Source organism: Equus przewalskii, chromosome 3, assembly GCF_037783145.1.
Source record: "Equus przewalskii isolate Varuska chromosome 3, EquPr2, whole genome shotgun sequence".
Taxonomy (NCBI): domain Eukaryota; kingdom Metazoa; phylum Chordata; class Mammalia; order Perissodactyla; family Equidae; genus Equus; species Equus przewalskii.
This window is the reverse complement of record NC_091833.1, coordinates 104332267-104351558: the sequence shown is the minus strand read 5'-3', so window position 1 is coordinate 104351558 and position 19292 is coordinate 104332267. Positions and strand designations below refer to the sequence as shown.

Sequence of the window (19292 nt, the reverse complement as noted above, 5' to 3'; positions counted from 1 at the left end):
CATTAGTAGACATTTATTAAATATCTGCCATGTGTGAGATCCTGGTCTTGGAATAAGATCAGTAAACATCTAGCAACATTTCTGTATTTACAGTCCTGTATTATAATAATTACTGTTTAGCAGGATAACCTTATTTTTTGTAAGTAAAAATACTACCGGGATTACTAAGGTAAGGGAATCAATATATCCATTAGACAGATTGTCAAAATGCTTAGAAACCATAAGGCTAAGTCTCATAAATCAAGAAAATTCAATTACGCTAAGCATCCTATTTCCTAAGTATTCTGGTTTTCTGGATTCTGCTTTAGTGAGTAAAGCCCTGTGAAAGATTGGCCCTTTTCCCCCATAGTTGAGGGTATCAACTTCATCAATCATTTTAAAATTCTTGCTCTCTGTAAAAATGGACAAGTTCTTTTCTCCATGACCTGATAGTAGTATAGTGTGTTGAAAAGAACATTGATTAAATCCCAGAATGGAATTATTAGCTGTGTAATCTTGGCCAAGAGAGTTAGCCTCTGGGATCGTGAGTTTCCTTATCTGTAAGCAGGAAAAATACCAAGTAGAACCCACCATTGTGGTAAACATAAGTGAGTTAATGTATAGAAAGGGTTTACAATGGCCTACTGTATATGCAGAATAAATATTAATCAGTTACATTTTTCCTTCCTTTGTCACTGGTCTTAGAATCAAGAAACCTTATTTTTTTTGTTGTCATTTTGTTCTTGTTTTTGTTTTTGGGTTTTTTTGAGGAAGATTGGCCCAGAGCTAACATCTGTGCCTATCTTCATCTATTTTATATGTGGGACGCCTGCCACAGCATGGCTTGATAAACAGTGCGTAGGTCCACGCCCGAGGTCGAGATCCAAACCAGAGAACCCTGTGCCACCAAAGCAGAGTGCCGAACTTAAGCTCCATGCCACTGGGCTGGCCCCAAGAAACTTGATTTTTTTATGACTCGAATGCACAATGTGATCTGATGCAGGCACTTAAGCAATTAGAGCCCTTGTCTATAACACATCTCTTTTGTTCTTCCGGTACTGAAACCTGTGAGGTAAATATCACGTAAAGCTGTTGTGAAGAGCAGTTGTGGAATGCAGGGGAATGAAATAATTTAATACTGCTACCCAAATGGGTATGAAATCTGGTCTGCAGGATGCCTGAGATGTGAATCATCACTCCCTGAAGAGTGAGGAAAGCTCAAACACTGTGGAGAGCATGGTGATGTACATAGATGATCTTTACTCTTACTTTGTCCACTTTACTGTGAGTGATGTTCTTCGTGTATGGCAAGTTCATACCTCCAAATGAAACTTATATGTGACCAACACACACAGATTTATTCTTGTCGATCTGATCACTAGCTGGAGCGTGTGCATCCAAAATGCTGCAATTTAGATTCTTTTGGAAATAATTATATTGCAAAAGAATTCATCCAGAAGCTAATTAAGAAATGACCGGACTTCCATTTTCCATTTCGATATCATTCCTCTTGCTTTCTTTAAAGAGGCTGGAAAGAGATGAGCCAAACTTGAAATGGCAAGTGGTAGGAAATGAGCTTGATTGGCATTTTGAAGTTTCTCAACTCTCCTTTATCCTTTAGGATAACTGATGACATACAAAAAATTTGAGAGGACTCTACTATAAATAGGTTAAAAAAATCATCACCATGTGGTCTACCTATGAGAAATATTGACTTCAATTTTTAGCCAGGCCGTATTTTGCAGGCCAGTGAAGAAATAATCATACTTGAAAAATAACGAATAATGTACAGGACTGTCTAAGTTGTACATTGTCTATTTAACTAGGTTTTCTGTCATTCTTGCCAAGTCTGTTTCTCCTGAAAGATCATTTATTTCTTCATTGAGTGGCATTGGAATCTATTTCAGCAACTGGGCTATGGATTTATACTCTACTGAAATGTCACACCGATGTAAATGCCTTGGTATTCTATGGAGGCTGTTCAAAATGAGGATCGTGTATGAAAATATTCTAGGCAGAAACACCAGTATATTGGGAGTACTATGAATTATCTTGCTACATTTTCTCTAAAATTAACCCTTAGCCCAAGGGGTGTAGGGGAACATTATCACTTCAAGTTTATTTAGATCCATGGATTCAATAGGGTGACAGCAACTTATTTCAAAGTAAAACATCATCTGCAAAGATCAACTCTATTCCCTTGCCAAGCAAAATTCCATTAACTAACTTAAATTGCACTTAATAACAATCACATAAACCAATTAGTTTCAATTTTTAACTCCATTAGGAGTCCTATTCATCACGACATTGCCAGATAGAGGTGTGCTTCTTCAGACTTTCAATGGATTAAATAAATATAACCTGAGGTGCTAATTATATCATGATGATGCAGACTCTTCAAGATTACTTCCCTTAATATAGATAGAATTTTTGGAAAATAGATCTTTTTTTCAGAAAATGTCCTTAGTCCAAACTACATTTTCTCATTTTATATTTTAAAATGAATGTGAATCTCTAATATATAATTGGATCTACAGTAACCTGTCAGCTCTGGTGATAATTATTTCTTACTATGCAAATCCAGATAACCTTTATTTTTGCTCTTTGCAAAATCCATGGCTTACCAAGTGCTCTAATCTTGAATAGTTTTGTAATCCTTTATGGTTCATAGACGGGAATTTGGTCCCAGCCATGGTGCTGTAAACTTTTTTCTTTTGTTTTTTTTTTGAATTTTTTGTTTGTTTTTGTTTTGAGGAAGATTAGCCCTGAGCTAACTACTGCCAATCCTCCTCTTTTTTTGCTGAAGAAGACTGGTCCTGAGCTAACATCCATGCCCACCTTCTTTTACTTTATACGTGGGATGCTTACCACAGCATGGCTTTTTGCCAGGCAGTGCCATTTCCACACCCAGGATCCGAACCGGCAAACCCCGGGCTGCCACAGCAGAATGTGCACACTTAACCGCTGCACCACTGGGCTGGCCCCCCGTTTTTTCTATCTATAGTATTTCCCTGTGTGATCTCACGTTCATAGTACCATCCATATGCTTATGCCTCTCAAATCCATAACTACAGCCAGGACCTCTTTCAGAAACTCTAGACTTGTGTATTTAACAGCTGACCAGCATCTCCAATTTGATACAGTTAAATGAAACTCTTGATTCTGCCCACCAATGGCACAAGCAGCAGAGCCAGATGACTTGAATTAGCATTCAGTTCAGAAGCATGTCTGGCACCTAATAAACTTCCAATAAATATTAATCATTTTTATATATTATTACTACTGAGCAGCTGTGAAATCTAATGCAAACTTCCAGTTTCTCTTCACTAAGAATGTAGGGAAAATGTACAGCCAGTTAGAACAGCTCCCTACCGCTACCTAAATCTTTCTTTTTGTTTTTCAGATATTCTTCAAGTTTCTTTCAATTGGCTCCCTGGTGTTGCTTTCACATCATTTAGTTTGGGTGTTACTTGCTTGTACAAGACCCTTATTACTATTTTCAGATTTCTTACTCACCATCTGCTATTACCAAAAGTCCAGAATGAACTGAATGAATGAAAGTCCAGTCCCCACTGAACAGCTAGGTATTCCCAAGGACCCAATATTATTATATTCCTGAGAAGACGTGCTCTCACCAGTATATTCTAGAACCAGATCAGAAAAATATAGCCTGCCTCTGGCTAATTTTATAAATAAAGTTTTATTGAGACAGAGTTATGCTCATTCATTTACATTGTGTCTGTGGCTACTTTCATGCTACAACAGCAGAGTTGAGTGGTTGTAAAAGAAACTGGCCAACAAAATATAACATATTTGCTATTTTACCTTTTGCAGAAAAAGTTTGTGGGCTTCTGCTCTAGAAATTTCTGTACTCGGTGCTAGAACCTGCATCATAGTGATTTGTATCACATTCCCAAAAAAGCATCAGTTTAGTTTCAGTGGAAAAAGTTACAAAGATGAATGTTAATGTCTTAGATTTTTATCAGTTTTATAGTTTGATTTTAAAATTATTTTGGTTCTACAGTTGCATAAGAACTATAAACATGAGGAGTTTATGTTTTGTTTGCAAAATCAAGTACTATATTATAAGTCACTTAGGGACATATTAAGAGGCTGGGAACATTTGCTTTGATTTTACAGAGTTCTATACTCTCAAATTTGAGAAACCTTACACTAGGTAATTATCTAAAGATTCTGGCTGTCATGGTGGTGAGCTGGCATTGGGATTCAGGAATCTTCTCTGGGCTTTATCTCTATTCTGGCTTTATAGCAACTCCAACTATTTGTAATGAAGGGCAAGCTTTTACTTTCCCGTGATTCATCACAAATTGATACTCTTTTCTTAAAAAAATCAGTAGGATAATTATGAGAAAAATAGTCACACACTTGGGTGTTGGAATGTTACATTGCTAGAAAAGTTTTCAAATGTGTACTCTCGATTTCTCTCCTCATATCATCAAAGACCCGTAAAAATGATAGTTAGGTGAGTACCTGCTGAAGGACCACAGTAGCACTGCACAACAGGCTCCAGATAGGGTAAGAAAGTCACTGAAAAGAGAGGAGGGGGAGAGGCTGTTCCTAAATTTAAAGATCACCTGGATTCCTAGAGTGAACTGATAAATGAATGAATTCCTCCCAGTTCCTTGGGGCAAATCTTTAGGACCCTTAAATCTATGTTGCAGACAGTCTAGGTTTGGGGACTAAGGAACACATCCCTTCAGCAATGCTTTTCAAAGTATGTCCGCTGACCATTGATTTATTCATTCATTCACTTAACAAATAGTTATTGAACAGATAAGATGTTCCAGGAACTATTATAGTTACTAGGGATACAGCCTTGAGCAAGACAATAATCCCCACACTTCTATCGTTCACATCACGTAGTTGCGTCCTAGTAAGAGAAATTGGAAAATAAACAAAGAAATAAGCAAGAAAAAACTTAAAATAGTGATTAGTGTTATGTAGGAAATTAAAATAATGTGATTTGATACACACTAACACTGGCCCCTTTCGTTTGGGTAGCCAAAGAAGCTCCAAAATGTGATTGATAAGGAGGAACAGTCCATGAATAGGCAAAACCATGCCAGGAAGTGGAAAATTCTCAATGTCGTAATGACCTTGGGGGATTGGAAGAGCAGAAAGAGGGACTTTGTGTCTAAATCCTTGTAGGTGATAGGGAGAATAGTAAAAAATAAAATCAGAGGTAATCAGGGAACAAGTAATACAGGTTTCTGTAGGCCAGGAAAAGGAAATTGGACTTTACTCAACGTTCAATAGAAAGACTTGATAGCATTTAAATGATCTGACGTGCTTTTAAGATATCACCATAGTATCCTTGTGAAGAAAAGATGACAGGCCAGCCAGAGTGAAAGCAGGACATGCCAAAATAGCCTTGGTCTTGGGTGGTGAGATTGACAATGGAACAAAGTGGAGATATTTGGGATATGGTTTAGAGGTAGATGTATATATTGAGTTTGTGGAAAAGAGGGTGAGAACAGTTGAATAGAACGGTACTAACCCTGGGCTCCAAGAAAAATTAAAGCATTCACATTTCCAATTGGAAATGGGTTGAGAGACAGGCTAGATAGCACTTTTCAATGCACACTACTATCAGTAGGTCACTGAAACAACTAAATTCTCAATAACTGTGTGAAATAGTAACTCATTAATACTGCCACTTTAGGAAGATCAAAATATTGCCACAACAGAGGCAGATTATACCAGTTAAAACCCACAGCCTCTGCTCAACACGTTGTCCAAAGGTATTACTTGCCAAACACCTTGATATTTGCTGTTTGTCTCACTTCTTCTGACTCTTAATTTCTGAATTGTGTTCTTGTGATATGACTCCTGAAAACTGGTCCATCGCCTTTCATTTCACCACTATAATAATAACTAACTTTATTGAAAACTGTAGTGGTTACCTCTTGTACCCCTGTTACATCTCTTACGGCCTCCCTCTGATTTCCGGTACAGCAACAGCCCACTGCTGTTTCCTGGGACCTCAGATTCATGGGGCTCTGACAGCATTTCACTTTAACCATGTACCCCGCATCTTTTTGACTTCTGCCTTGGAAGTTCTACTTTAAAGGAGCCTGCTGTCTGCTCAGCTCACTGAGCCCACAAACACAAGGACAATCTGGGATCATGAAAGGGTTAATCATTCAGGGTGATGCTCAACCAATGGAGGAAGCTGGATGAATGCTCCAGCCTTCTCCTCTTGAAGTCACCCATTCTGAGAGTGTTCTGTTTGCTCCCTAGGCAGTTCCAGCCAAGTTCAATTCCTGTTGCCCACAGGGGTAAACGTTATAATGAGGCATTGTATTGAATTTTCTTCCTTCCCTCTCATCCTCTCATTCTCCCTGCATCCAGTTTCTCTGTTTTTCCCTCTGGATCTGTCTCCTATATAAGCTCCAAGTCTTTGGTTGAGTCCCTGATTTGGGGACAATCCCATAATAGGACAAATAAGCACATCCGACAAACAATCTGTAAAATATTTTACCTATATTTTTCTCTAATTCTCATCACAATCTAAAAGTTATGTCCTATTTTCCTCTATTATATGTTAAGAAAACTAGGATTCCGAGAAATTAAGCAATTTGTCCAAATTCCCATAGCTAGTAGACAACAATGCCAACATTCCGAATACATATGTCTGACTGTAGCAGAGCATGGTTTTTGCTCCCCACTCTAGTGATGCTATAAGATATATTTCCTTCATTTTTGGCTTGGTATTTTGGCAAAAGCTTTCCTACTCTAGTCTGGCTCTGGGCTTTATCTCTTGATTTATTCTTCTCTGGGCTGTCTCTAACCCCTGATTAGGACGGCTCATATTCCCAGAGAAGCCCCCACCACTCCTACATGACGTGGTTTAGATTCCAGGGCAACCAGCACTTAGGGATTAAAAAAATTTTCCTTTACAGGTGATAGACTTGAGTAAAGATTGACGATGGCTGCTTTGCATTTTTGACCCTAGTGAGTACCAGATTAGTTCCTATAAAGATCACAGGGAATTTTTTCTCTCTCTCTTTAGATGTTTTTCCAAATTTCAATTTAAGATATGAATTATTTTAGTTTATTATACTGACTTAGTACTGCTGAGATATTATAATTTTTAGAAACCGTTAGTGAGTGAAGTACTGTGAATTCCCACACGTAGTGCTTTTTTCCTAGATACAATAAAAAATAGGCACTATGGAATTTAAAATTCTTTAAGTACTGCCTGATGGTTAACTGAAATTATATACATTTTTCTGTCTCTTTGAGGCTATGAAATCATGTTTTGCTAATTTCCATGAGCTGAATAAATTTCTCGCCTCAAATCAGTAGCTAGCAGCAGCTACAATTTGTTGAATCTTTGCTATATACTAGGTGCTTTTCCTGCATATTGAAGGAACCATAGATTGTCTAAACCAACACCTAACACTCATCCTAAACTCATTTGTCTATGTCCACTATAGAGGCTGGAAAAATAAGCACATTCCTATCTTCCTTTGCAGGATAGCCATGTGACATAATTATGGCCAATGATACCTAAGTGGCCATCTATTGATGAGAAGCTTTCAGAAAAGGTTTTCTTATCCCTAATGAAAGGGATGGATAGGGCTGGCATGACCAACCATGGCCCTTTTTTCCTATTTTGAATGTGGATTTGATGCCTACTGCTGTGGCAGCTATCTTGTGCCCGTGAGGAAATGATCAAGAGGATCACATTTATTTTGATGAACAAAATAGTTGTAAAATGCTTCTTGTACATTTAAGACAGTATGAAGCACTTTAGGGAGCATAAAATAAGTGTTAGCATGACTCCTGTCCTAAAAATCCTTATAATGTATTTGTAGGGGTATAGAAAAGAGACTAGGAAGGAGAGCAGGGTCAACATTTTACATCCATTGGATGCCGTGATAGGTTCCAAAGGCATTCATATGCCCAAAGGAGAAGAGTCAAAGATCTTGCCAATGCAAAGCACTAAAAATTGGCATCATGATGATCTTAGCATAGCGTCTCACTGACGGGTGTGTCAATCTGGGAAGCCACCTTTCCTATCATTACCATTCCCTCCTCAGGAAAATATCTTTAGTCCGTATCCCACCACATAAGGAACAGCCCAAACAGACAGACTGTGCAATCCAGATCTATATCGTGGAGCCATGAGAAGGAAGGAGTCTGAATTTAAGAAATGAAAAATACTATTATTCCCTCCAATTGCTAAAAGCCCAGAAAGGAACAATATTTTCATCCAAATTGTCTGGCTTTCATTGTACATATTAGAGCCAGACATGTAGTAAACCAGATGCAATTTGAGACTTGTGGAATTTATTTCTCAGCCAAGCAAGAAGCTGAATTAATAGACTTTTACTTTTACTTTTGTTGAAATGAGAAAGCTGAAGATTTTCCAGCATATTCCTACCAGATGGCATGCTCTATTGCCTACAATTTTGCTTTCTGCTGTGGATCACTTCCAACTTGGTCTCCTCAAAGGTGAAGAGGAAAAATACATATCCGCCTATTTGTATGGTAATCAAAGGAGGAGAGAGAGGAAAGATCAGTCTACCTGCCTCCAGCGATGGCTCAACTTGACCTAATTGTGTAATTCTTTCAGCCTCTGCTAAGATAACATATGTCTTCCTGAACTTTAAAAGCAAGCAATATTAACCAATTTTGGTATGACAAATAAAGTGAATGGATGTTTGATGGCTAATGACCTAAATATAAGAAAACGTGCTGATATTTATGAGGCCTATGAGTGATGATGGAAAAGAAGGAATTAATATGTTAATCAAAACCAACTGAACAAATTCACCACTTTAAAGAAAGTGTTTAAATTGGAAGCATCAATTTGTTACTCGTATTTTCATATGGGATCTCCTTAGAAGTTTTTGGTGTGTCATCAAAAGAGGTATTAGAAACTAATCATTTTTAGAGCTATAGATAATAGAATCAGAAAAATGCATTATTTAAAGTTATATTTAAGTCAGTCTAGATTAAAATCTCACATTTTACAGTTTAAATACGTGGTCCTGAGAAGTGAGAAATTTAAAAGTGGGAAAAGAGAATATTTATACAGTAAACTGAACCTGAATTCTACTCTCTCCCTGATAACTGATGGTTCCAAGAAGCATATTTCTGATCCCCTCTCCAAAATTACCAGTAAATACTATAGGGATGGTTCTCAAAAAGCTGGTGATTTTCCAGAATGGCACAGCTCTGCTAACCCCAGCTTTGATCCATTTTTTGTATCTGCTTGCTGTGAAAGCAAATGACCATTTATTTACCAGTGTAGAAACTGACACCAGTGAAGCAGAATCAATACAATTTTCTACCTGTTCCCACACTGACTTAAATGGCTAGAGACCATTTATGATTTATTTCACTTTTGCCGTGAAGTGTGCACAGATATTAGCCTTCAAAGATAAAGCACTGGATGCCATGATTCTTGAAACATAATTAATATTTGGTCCAGCATTTTATAAGTCATGTCCATGTACATCATCTTTTTTGAGCTCCATAATGCCTCTTCCCATTTCAGGACTGGGTATAACTTGTCTGCTTTCAAAGTCCATGAAGAGCGTTTCTCATTGGTCCTTGGGTTACCTGACTGTTCCTGGCTGTGACAAGGCAGGAAGAGTGTGTTCTGATTCCTTTACAGCTCTAGAAGGGGATGTCCACCTACAAGTGTCCTTCCCCCTTAACACATGCTATAGGAGGCGATGATTCCAAAAAGTACTCACAGTAAGTCAGGCTAGAGGGGTGGATTCTGGGAAGTCACAAAAATAAAAACAAAATCCACATTTATCCACCACAAGGCCAAGTTGGGGCTTAAACCTCTGTCATCGTACCATTGTCCTTTGCCTACTTCTGTCCCTCCATACTTCCCACACTCCTGTTAACAGCGAATATTTTCATCCAAGAATTAGACTCTTGGGACTTGACATTCTCATATGCATCTCTCTCTCTCTCTTTTTTTGCTATTTTATATAACTTCAAAAACTCATTTCAGATTCTGGTTTGGTGTGCTATGTTAGAAATACCGCATTTATCAGGTGAGTGGTCTGTGTGGTCTGGTCTCTTATGGTTCTACAAATTTTGCTTTGAATGTAATTTTTCATCTTACGTTCTCCTGTCTTTCCAAACTGCCTTATCGCACCTGCCAGTTGTTCAGAGAATTCATTCTTGAGCAATGTCATATTATCAATATTAAAATTGTATGAGTTAAGCCTTTTTTGGAAAGTGATTCAAGTCTTAATTTTTTATTACAGTCGTAATCACTTCCAATAATTTCTTGATATGGACATTAATTAAAGTTAAGTTCTATTTATTTTGTGCTAAAATTTGTAGCAATATTTATGAGGTGAAAGTGTTAGGTGTTACACGACAACGAAATCGAAACTGATTTATAGATGAGGAGAATGCATCGGTGTCATCAAACACGGCTCCTTATTTAAAAATAAAAGCTGAAATCATCCCATGCTACACTAGCTCTGTAACTATTTTACCTTTTGGGGTCTTTAAATAAACTGTTTACATGCAAGGAGATGAAATTTTAAAAACATTCTTTCCTTTTTGCCGTAGACCTTAATGTTTTCTTACCAGGTTATTGAAGACAGGAGATCTATTGTACTCTTTAGTCAAGGTCAAGGTGCTGAGCCATTCCTTTTTCCCAAAATGCCTCCCTCACCCCTACATTTCCACATCTGGTATATCTTATATCCAGGTAAACACTTTGCATGTGGCTCTTCTTTGACTGTTTACTTCTCTGATCACCAAAAGAGTAAGAGTTAAACACATCTGAACAAAACTGCAACAAAAGAGAATCTTTTAAAAGGAAAAAAAATCAGTATTAGTTCTTTAGTAGATATGAATAGCACCCACTCTTCTGTGTATCAGATATGATGGAAGCCACCTTGTGAAATATTCTGAATACTCCACACTGTTTCGGAATTGTGCAATGGCTTTTTCCTCCCTTTGGCTTCCTCAATCAACAGACGGAAACTCTCTCACTCTCCTACATACTTGGCTATTAAACTTTCAGTACACTGCCAAAAAAATCCTCTCAAACAAATAACCAGACATACCACAGAAAGAAAATTCTAGAATGAAGAAGTAAAATCTAACCATGCTAATAGGTATGATATTAGAGCGGTAATATTGAAAGATTTTTTGTGAAATATTCCATGCCTAGCAAGCCTTAAGTAGTTTGTTATTTAAATATTTTACTGACTCTGAGTCACACTTTGTAAAATTCCAGAGACTTTCATTCATTTCCCTGCACGCATAGCCTCATGAACAAATGCCCCGCAAGTTGTAGGATAAGTTGCTTCCATTTGATTTCCTTTATCTCTGGTGGAGAAAGGAGAGGATTTCTTTTTTTATTTTTGTTTCTGTTCTGCATAGCATAGAGAGACAAAGGTCAAGTACACACAATTCACTAAAGAAGAAGAAGGAGGAGGAGGAGGAGTGTGAGGAGAAAGAAGAGGAGGAAGAAAAGGAAGAGAAAGAGGGGGGAGAGGAGGAGGAGGAGAAGGAGAAAATATTTCTCACTATAAATATAAATATGATTTTATTTATAATAATCAGAGAAATCCACATACTTCAAAAGGAAAATGAAAATACCATTTAAAATACATCAAATTGGGGCCAGCCCAGTGATGTAGTGGTTAATTCACGTACCCATCTTTAGAGGCCCGGGCTTTGCGAGTTTGGATCCCAGGCACCGACCTACACACTGCCCATCAAGCCATGCTATGGCGGTGTCCCACATACAAAGTGGGGGAAGATTGGCACAGATTGTTAGCTCAGGACCAATCTTCCTCACCAAAAAAGTATATAAATAAAATAAAATGAAATACATAAATTGATAAAGTTCCTCACCTAATTTTTTAATTTCAGCTTTATTGAGGTATATTTGACATGTAAAATTGTAAGATATTTAAATTGTACATCATGGTGATTTAATACAGGCATACATTGTGAAAGATTTCTGCTCATCTAGTTAATTAACACATCCATCACTGCACCTATTTACTTCTCTATTTTCTTTTGGCGAGGACATTTGAGTTCTACTCTCCAGCTAATTTCAGTTATACAGTACAGTGTTATTAATTATAGTCACTATGTTTTACATCAAATTTTCAGACTTCATTCGTCTTATAGCTGAAAGTTGATACTCTTTTACCAATCTCTCCCTATTCCCCCACACCCAGCCTCTCTCAACCACCTTATACTCTCTGTTTCTACGAGTTTGGGATTTTTTTAGATTCCACAGATAAGTGATATCATGGAGAATTTACCTTTCTCTGTCTGTCTTATTGCATTAGCATAATGTCCTCAAGGTCCATCCATGTTGTTGTAAATGGTAGGATTTCCTTCTTTCTCATGGCTGATATTATATATATATATCATATCTTCTTTATCCATTCATCCATTGATGGTCACTTATGTTGTTTCCTTATCTTGGCTATTGTTAATAATGCTGCAATGAATATGGGAGTACAGACATCTCTGTGATACCCTATTCCTTTGGATATATAGCAAGAAGTGGGATTGCTGGATCATACGGTAGTTCTTGGTAGTTCTACTTTTAATTTTTTAAGGAACTTCCATACTCTTTCCCATAATGGCTACACCAACTTACATTCCTACCAACAGTGCACATGGGGTCCCTTTTTTCAACATCCTCACCAATACTTGTTATCTCTTATCTTTTTGATGACAGCCATTTTGACAGGTGTGAGGTGATATCTCCTTGGAGTTTTGATTTACATTTCCCTGATGATTAATGCTGTCAAGCACCTTTTAATGTACCTGTTGACCGTTTGTATGTCGTCTTTGGAAAAATGCCTTTTCACTTCCTCTGATTATTTTTTAATTGGATTGTTGGTCTTTTGCTATTGAGTTATATGAGTTATTTATATATTTTGGATATTAATCATTTATCATATATATGATTTGAAAATATTTTCTCCCATTCGATAGCTTGTGTTTTCATTTTTTTATTGTTTTTTTTTTTTTTTTGCTCTGTAGAAGCTTTTTAGTTTGATGTGGTTCCACCTTTTTTAAATTTTGCTTTTGTTGCCTTGCTTTTGGTGTCATATCCAAAAAATTGTTGCCAAGATAAATGTTAAGGAACTTCTTCTCTATGTTTTTTTCTAGGATTTTTATGGTTTCAGTTTTTATTTTTATGTCTATAATCCATTTCAAGTTAATTTTCACAAGTGGTGTAAGAGTCCAATATCATTCTTCTGTACGTGGTTATGCAGGTTCCCAGCACCATTTCTTAAAGTAACTTTCCTTTCCCCATTGACTATTCTTGGTTCCCTCCTCAAACATTAGTTAACTGTGGATGTGAGGGTTTATTTCTGGGCTCTCAATTCTATTCCATAAGCATTTGTGTTTATTTTTATGCCAGTATCCTACTGTTTTGATTACAATAGCTTTGGCATGTAGCTTGAAATCAGGAAGCATGATGCCTCCAGCTTTGTTCTTCTTTCACAAGATTGCCTTGGCTATTCAGGGTCTTTTGTAGTTCTAAATAAATTTTAGGATTGTTTTTCTGTTTCTGTGAAAATGCCATTGTAATTTTGATAGGGATTGCATATAATCTGTAGATTGCTTTAGGGAATATGGACATTGTAACAATATTAATTCTTCTAATCCATGAGCATAGAATATCTTTCCATTTATTCGTCTTCTTCAATTTCATTCATCAGTGTTTTATAGTTTTCAGTGTTCCAATCTTATATCTCCTTGGTTAAATTTATTCCTAGGTATTTTATTCTTTTCGATGTAGTTGTAAATAGAGTTATTTTCTTAGTTTCTCTTTATGGTACTTTGATATTAATCTTTAGAAACAGAGCTGATTTTTGTATATTGACTTTGTATTCTAAAACTTTACTGAATTTGTTTATTAGGTCTAACACTTTTCTGGTGGAATCTTTAGGGTTTTCTACATGTATCATGTCATCTGCAAATAGAGACAGTTTTACTTCTTTTCCGACTCTGATACTTTTTATTTCTTTTTCTTGACTAATTACTCTGGTGAAGACTTCAAGTACCATGTTGAATAAAAGTGGTGACAGTGGGCATCATTTTCTTGTTCCTGATCTTAGAGGAAAAGCTGTTAATCAGTTTTTCACCACTGTGTATGATGTTAGCTGTGGGCTTGTTATATATGACCTTTATTATGTTGAGGTACTTTCCCTCGATACCCAGTTTGTTGAGAGTTTTTATCATGAACAGATGTCGAATTTTGCCAAATGCTTTTACTGTATCTACTTAGATGATCATATTATTTTTATCCCTCACTTTGTTAAAGTGGTGTATCATATTGATTGATTTGCAGATTTTGGACCTTCTTTGCATTCCTGAAATAAATCCCACTTGATCATAGTGTAGGATCCTTTTAATGTATTGTTGAATCCAGTTTGCTAATATTTTGTTGAGAAGTTTTGCATCTTTGTTTATCAGGGATATTGGCCTGTAATTTTCTTTTCTTGTAGCATCTTTGGTTTTGGTATCAGAGTAAAATGCTGGCCTCATAAAATGAGTTTAGAAGTGTTCCTTCCTCTTCTATTATTTGGAAAAGTTTGAGAAGAATTGGTACTAATTCTTCTTTAAACATTTGATGTAATTCACCAGTGAAGCTATGTGGTCTATACTTTTCTTTATTGGGAGGTATTTGATTACTAATTCAATCTCCTGGCTAGTAATTGGTCTGTTCCAATTTTCTTTTTCTTCATAATTCAGTCTTGGTCAGTTTTATGTTTCTAGGAATTTATCCATTTCTTCTAGGTTGTCCAATTTGTTAATACATAATTGGTTTGTGGTAGCCTCTTATGACCTTTGTATTTGTTTAGTATAAGTTATAATGTCTCCTCTTTCATTTCTAATTTTATTTATTTGAGTCCTCTCGCTTTTTCTTGACAAGTCTAGCGGAAAGTTTGTCTGTTTTCTTAATCTTTTCAAAACACCAGCTCTAAATTTCATTGATCTTTTCAGTCTCAATTTCATTTTTATCAGCTCTGATCTTTGTTATTTCCTTCCTTCTACTCCCTGGCAACCTGGAATGGTCCATAGGGAGAACACAGAGACATCGCCTGCAGCCTTCCCAGAGGGTCTCCAAGAGGATCACAGTGAGCCCCTAGCCAGAGGCTAAATTAGAATCCTGACACCAAGGCAACAGCTTTGGAAGTATGCAAATAGGCGTTTTTCAAGGAAAGACTGGGAGATGAGCCTTTTTGGCTGCCCCCTCTGCACTGAGCCCTGGGAGGATAAGCACAGCAAATCCTTTGAGCCCATTAAGAACTGTTTCTTTGCTTGCTCTAGTCTTGTGGGTCTTATAGAAGCAAATCCCATTAATTTTCAGAACTAGGTGATTTGGGAGCCAATCCCTTAGATGGAAGTCTTAAAAGTTGGGGACATTAAATGTTGGGTACAAATCCTTTGCTCTTCAGGGAGAAGCTGGGAGTTATGTGTTCCCTTCCTATTGTATGTCACTGTGACAGGGGTGGGGTTTATGGTGAGAATATGTCTCAGCCTTTCCTACCCATTTCGATATGGGTATTTTCTAGTTCACTGATGTGTAGCTCACCTAGTTTCTGATTTATTGCAATAGAAATTGCTCCACATGTAGCCATAGATTCAGGGTGTTCATGGTAGGAGGTAAGTTCTTAGGAACCCTCTATGTCATCATCTTTGACTAGTTTCTTTTTTTTAATTCAAGACAGAATTCTGGCAAGCATCTCACTCCTTATTAATTGACATTTGGGGGCTGGCCCGGTGGCGCACGTTCCGCTTCAGCAGCCCAGGGTCCGCCAGTTCGGATCCCAGATACGGACATGGCACCACATGGCAAGCCATGCTGTGGCAGGTGTCCCACATATAAAGTGGAGGAAGATGGGCACGGATGTGAGCTCAGGGCCAGTCTTCCTCAGCAAAAAGAAGAGGATTGGCACCAAATGTTAGCTCAGGGCTAATCTTCCTCAAATAAATAAATAAATACTTGACATTAGGTAAGTGACTGAATCACTTATTGAACCTAATTACTACCAAACTCAACTCTAAAATCTAGTATGTCAAAGGGATTATCTTTTTTTCTTCATGTTAAAAATTGTCAGATATGCATACAAAAGAATTGCTAAACATATGTGTACACACACATACATATATAAACAAAGTTTAACAAGTAGATAAAAGTGAGCACTCAAATAACATGGCTGAGTTTCTAGAAAAGACAGAATTTTGCCACTACCTTGAAAGTCATGGGTTCCTTAACCACTCACTCTTATAAGCAGCTACTATGCTGAAATTTGTATTAAAATCTCCTGGATTTCTTGTTTTCTGTAACTTTCTCATTCGTGTATCCATATTAAAAAGATAGTTTAGCTTTCTTGCAATTGAGACTTATATAAATAAAATCACACTGTGTGTATTCTTTTGTGACACGATTCTTTCACTCAGCATGTTGTTGAGATGCATTTATGTTGATGTGTGTATTTGTACGTCAGTCATTTTCATTACTACATAGTAATGCTTATTCAACATTGCTTTATTTGACCTTTCTACTTTTGATGATCATCTGTGTTGTTTCAAGTTTGGAAATGTTATTAACAAGGCTCCTAAGATCAGTCTCATATACGTATCCTGATGTAAATATGTATACATTTTTTTCCTAAGAGTGGAAACCTTCAGTCCTAGGGAATGCCAAAATATTACAAAATATTTCAATTCATTCTTCCCTAACCAGGGTATGAGAGTTCTTGTTGCTCCTACTTCCTGAGTGTTTTCTCACTTTTAATTTTTGCTAGTCTCATCATGTGGTTTTAATTGCCTATCGTGATTGCTAATAGGTGCGTATTCGTTCTGTAACAGTAGCACTATCAAATATCATGTGTCGTCATAGGTTCATTGCCTATATGAATTTTTACTTCTGTGAAGTGGTTCTTTAAATTTTCTGCTCATTTTGTGTCGGATTGTTTGCCTTTCATGCATATATATATATATATATATATATATATATATAATTGTTATTCTATACCACGAATATGAATTCTAGTATACAACATACTTTTGCCAGAAAAAAATCTTTAATATCTTAATATCTTTGTCTCAGAACTTCATAACAAATTCCTCAGATTTCTGTAAAGCTCCTCATCCTAAGGTCCTCCATGGTACTGCAGCAATCTATTTTTCCAAACTGAAATTATTTTCTGTGGTATCATGCAAAAATACTCTATTTTTTTTTCAAAACAAATGCTCTTTCACCTTTTTTAGAGAGAACTTTACTTGTCCTCATCTGCAGAAAATCAACCAATCCATCAAAATATATTTTGACTGTGACCTCCCCTAAATTCTATTCTTGAGTCTCACCTAGAGATGAATCCTTCCCTTTTTTTCCCACTTTCCCATTTTTTGGTTCATGGGCAGTAAAGGAACACTAATATTTTGTATCTAACCACTAAATGACAAAACTGATGATTGCATTTTTAAACCTTCACAAAGAGATGTGGTAAACCGTATAATAAAGCACATTTTGTAGATCACAAAACTGAAACTTGGATCTAATAGGTAACCTGCCCAAGGAGAAACAACCTGTTATTATGGTAAAGCCAAAATTCATACTCCTTTCTGCTTAATGCCAGTATTTGTACTTTCTCTACTGCTCCATCCCACTGAAAAGTATCTTACAATGCTTGTCAACATATTTACCTACATAGAGAGTCATAGCAAGGGCATTGCAGCCAGAATGTTTGGTGGAGTGCATTGAATAGTGGCCCTTAAAAAGGTATGTCTACATCCTAAACCTGAGAACATGTGAATGTGATAAAAAGATTCTTTGCAGATATAATCAAATAAAGGATCTTAAAATGAGATAACCCTGTATTATCCGGGTAGGCGCTACATGTAATGATAAGTATCCTTATAAGAGACAGAAGAAAAGTCACAGACAGGAGAAGAGAGGCCACGTGAAGACAAGAGGCAGAGACTGGAGTTATGCAGATACAAGTCCTGCTGCCAGTCATCAAAAGCTGGAAGAGGCAAGAAGGGATCCTCCCCCAAGCCTTTAGAGGGTGTGCGACTGCAGACATTTTGATTTCAGACTCTGCCTTCCAGAACTGGGAGAGGAGAAGTTTCTGTTAGTTTAAGCCACCCAATTTGTAGTAATTTGTTACAGCAGCCCTAGGAAACTAATATACCTGGATTTGCAATCTATTTTACAACTTTTTTTGCCTTGTAACCTAGAGCAAAATATTAAAGCTCTCTGAACATCAGTTTCTTCTCTAAAAATGAGGATGAAAAGAGCACTCTGGTTGTTTTTATAATTAAATGATTTAATAAATGTGAAGTGCTTAAACATTTCATGGTGCAAAGTGAGCCCTCAATAAATCTTAACTATTTTTATTATTGATTCATTATCCTGCTAACTAAATTTTAAACACTGAAGAACAGGAACTAAAATATATTTATCTTTAGATTACGACAGAAGAGCCTAGCGCAGTTCTTATTTAAAATATTCACCACCTTGAAATAGCGAACATCTAGGATCCGCCAACCCATTAAACTGGTCTATAGCAATTCTAGAAATATAGGAAAGAAAATATAAGGAAATAACCATTATCGGAAATTAAACCACACTTTAGTCATCACTTAAACTTTTAAGAAAATACTTCTTGATAATTGAATAATGCAGTCCTTTTAGAAAATATAGGATGTTAAATGTAAAGGAGATTTTGTAATTTTACCAAATGGAAGATTTTTTTAAAAACATTTTTGAAAAATAACTGAAGATTAAATATTGCTACCTCCCTCTAATTCCTTTAATTATCCCAAGCTTATCAGTCTTTGACAAATCAAATTCATTATTTTCCATCAATATTACTTCTCAAGTACTCACAGAATAAGTTGGGCATGGCTGTCCTCTCTGAGTGAACCCGAGACCAAGACTTTTTCTCAAAAACTAGTCAGAAGCAGTCCTGGCTTGGAGGGCTGGTTGTCATAGCATGGATTACATCATCTGTTCATCTTGGCTAGCCCTTACAAAGTCTAGATGTCTCCGAGGTGTCTCTTTGGCTAGAGTTTCTTGTTTCACCAATTAAGCTACTTTATTACCAGTCAGTCTGCCACTGTATTTCTGGGTTCCACCCAAGGAGCTTGTATGCAAAGCCTTCTTGGCCAGTAAATAAGAAGCAGGAGAGAGAACGGTATCTGACAGGACTCTACCAGCCTAGACAAGGGGGAGCTGCCAAACTGGATTAAGAATCTCTCATTCTGGTGTTTTCAACAAAACCAAATTTTATAAATAACTATTTCAAAAA

The 19292-nt window shown here is 36.7% G+C and overlaps 1 long non-coding RNA gene across 2 annotated transcripts in view; it reads right to left on the bottom strand.

The window, feature by feature from the left end:
• LOC139082354 (uncharacterized) overlaps positions 1 to 19054 on the bottom strand; it is a 96995-nt gene extending 77941 nt beyond the window's left edge. The window contains exon 1 of one of the 2 annotated variants that reach the window (XR_011538266.1): positions 18872 to 19054. This is a non-coding gene — a long non-coding RNA (uncharacterized lncRNA). The remainder of the gene's footprint in view (positions 1 to 18871) is intronic. The other variant, XR_011538267.1, reaches the window with a different exon arrangement.
• Positions 19055 to 19292: the final 238 nt, after the last annotated feature.